General features: G+C 31.8%; 1 pseudogene; it reads right to left on the bottom strand.

Moving 5' to 3' along the window:
• Positions 1-657: 657 nt before the first annotated feature.
• Positions 658-763, bottom strand: LOC150027977 (small nucleolar RNA R71; annotated as a pseudogene).
• Between the last annotated feature and the right edge of the window lie 2,406 nt (positions 764-3,169).

Here is a 3,169-nt window from a genome sequence, read left to right as displayed (position 1 = left end):
TTTTATTTATTTTTTTTAGTTTTTATTTTATGTAAGTTTTTATTTTTTTTTCTGTATATTTTTGTTATTTTTCTCTTAGGGTTATTTTAGTGTTTTATTTTATTTTGTTTGTGTTATTTTTATTTTCTTTTGCAGATTTATTTTAATTTGTTTTTATTTTTATCTTCAAATTTATTTTCGTTTTTATTTTGATAATTTTTTTTAAAAAAGAAAAAATATACTCTGTTTTTTTTTTCTTCACTAATATGTTTTAGGGTGAAAGCAACATGACAAAAGAACAAACCCCACCTCCTAAGAGGACACTTGGAGATTATGTCATGTACCAAGGACCAAGGCATTATTCTAGTATCGCAATACCTGCTACCGCTAAGACCTTGAAAATAAATCCCAATTTTCTCACTCTCATCATTACCCATCAATTCAAAGCAATGGATCATGAGGATCCATGTTCACATTTGTCTACATTTTATGAATTGGTGGGAACAATGGGCTTTCAATCAGGTGATCTTGAAAATGTTTATATGCGCTTGTTTTCTTTGTCATTGGCAGGAAAGGCTAAGGATTGGCTCAGATCACTTCCAAATCAGAGTCTCACTAGTTGGAAGGATGTAGAGGAAAAATTTCTACAAAGATTTTTTCCAATTTCTCGCTACATCAAAGCAAAGTCTGAAATTTCTGTGTTCAGACAGGGAGCAGATGAATCATTCTGTGAGACATGGGAAAGATTTAAAATGATGCTTAGAAAATGCCCAAATCATGGGTTTGAAGATATTGCTCAACTGAGCATATTTCTCACCGGTCTCAGATCTGACACAAAGATGCTCCTAGATGTTGCAGCTGGCGGCACAATGACGGCTCTTGATGTAGAACAAGCAACAAGGATTATTGTTGCATTGGTGTCAACTGATTATCAAGCCCAACATGATAGACAAAATACTCAGAAGGAAGGGTCGTTAGAAGATGCACTCTTGGCTCAAAATAAAATTCTGACACAGCAGATTGGGCAACTAACCGCGCAAATGGCTAAATTACCCCAACAGTTATATGTTGTGCATTCATCTCAAAGCCATAGTCAATCAATCATGTGTGATTTTTGTGGAGGTTATCATCTTAATGGTCACTGTTTTTATCTGAACAATTCACCTGAAGTTGAGGATCCATTCATGCTTGAAAGAATGAGTAAAGTTGAAGAAGCCCTAACAAAGCTTGTGATAATGGAAGAAAATAGCATGGCAACGATCAGAAATATAGAGATCCAAATGGGAAAAGTGGCCAAACAATTTGAAGAAATACAAAGTGGTCAGTTTTCAGTTGACAACCAAACCAACCCAAAAGAGCATTGCAATAAGGTAATAGCTGAAAAAGAAGATGAGACTGAAGAGTTAGAGAGAGAAATGAAACAAAGTGAGGAAGAACAAAATAAAAATAAGGAAAGAAGTGTTCTTGAAAAAGATTTATCATATCCTCATCCTCCTTCAAAAACAGAGAAGGACATAAAATTCTTTGACAAATTGCTCCCTAGGAATTATTTTGCAGGAAATCTGAAGCAAGATTCAACATTTGAAAGATTTCTAAAGAATAGGAGCTATATTGAAGAGAGAAATAGAGAGATGGAGGCTAGATGCAGTGTCATGACTCAAAGGGACTTGCTTCAAAATACCAAGAATGTAGGAGGTTTTAATCTTCCCGTGTCTATAGGTTCTTTATCTGTGGACAAGGCTGCACTGTATTTAGGCGATTTGGAGGTTCAACCCACCAAGATGCAGTTGGCAAAAAGATCCATCAAAGATCCTTATGGTGTGGTTGAAGTTGTTCTTGTAACGAGGAAGAATGCATACAACATGATGCAACAAAGAAAGTTGTCCATCTTGAAATAAACAGGCGTCAAGCTAGATGACGTTAAACGAGCGCTTACTGGGAGGCAACCCAGTCCACATTTTAGTTTTATGTTGTTTTATTACCTTTGCTGATTTTATTTAAAATAAAAAATAAAAAAGTAAATAATATAAAAAAAAAATCCTATATGCCTCCTAATCATTTTGCAGGTTATGTATTTTTGACCTGGGACAGGTTCTATTATTCAGGGGGCAGATCCAGCAAATGAAGCAAGACTGTAGATAAAGATTTTAACAAAAAGCTGGATGACTTCTTAAGAAGAGAGGATTGAGCAAAAATATGGTTTTATCTTTCTAATTATCTTTTCTTTTCAATTATTTGAATTTTGCCTTATTTTATTTATTTTATTTTTCGGTTATTTTGTTTTTTGTTTATTTGCTTATTTGTTAGTTTGTTTTTATTGCTTATTTTGAATAAATTTCATGTTTTGTTAGTTTGGTAATTTTAAGTCTTGAATTATCTTTCTTGACTAAATTTCAGTTTTAATTTGTTTGTTTTCTAGTTTATTTTTTTTTCAAATAAAAAAGAACTACAATATTAATTTTGAATTGTGGAAAAAAGAATTTGAGTTTAAATATTAAATAGTGAGATGAATTAGACACGGATTAGAAAAGAAAATATGATTGAATCCCTATTCAAATGTAGTTAAAATTATGATACATGCAAATTTAACAGGATGATTGATTAGGACAAATAATGACAAGAAAAAAAGGAATGAGACCATTGAAACCAAGTGAGTGTGTGAACCTTAAACAATTTTGAGGGTTTTACTGATGAATTGACAGTTGTGGTTGCTTAATTTTTATTTTTGTTGCATCATAAAAGAGCATGAAGATGATTGAGGCATTTGTTTGTGTTAATTAGGAGCCAGGGCCAAAAAGCCAACATTTATATTAGAATTCCATTTTTTTTTTTTATATCCCCTTTGGGCTAAGAAATTTTTTGTTAATATTGCACCTTAACCTTTATTGATATAATTTTCTACCCTTTAGCATGTCTAAAGAAGGAGAACATAAATGCAATACATATAGAAAAGGGAATGGTTGGTTCTGATTTTGAAAGTTCAAAAAGTTGAAAATAGGAAGAATCTTTTCCTATTATTGAAAAAAAAAACAGGAAAAGAAGAAGAAAAAGAAATAAAAAAAAGAAAGATAGAAAAAAATTTCATGAAAATCACGAAAAGAAAGAAAATGAGGAAAAAGGTGACATCGAAAGAAAGTGGTAATTAGATAACATATATGTTCTCTATAGTTGAATTGTAGGTATGTTCTTC

The sequence above is a fragment of the Phaseolus vulgaris genome, chromosome 4, assembly GCF_051622355.1.
Source record: "Phaseolus vulgaris cultivar YP4 chromosome 4, ASM5162235v1, whole genome shotgun sequence".
Lineage (NCBI taxonomy): Eukaryota > Viridiplantae > Streptophyta > Magnoliopsida > Fabales > Fabaceae > Phaseolus > Phaseolus vulgaris.
Note: the sequence above shows the minus strand (reverse complement) of the source record. Positions and strands in the feature narration are given on the sequence as shown.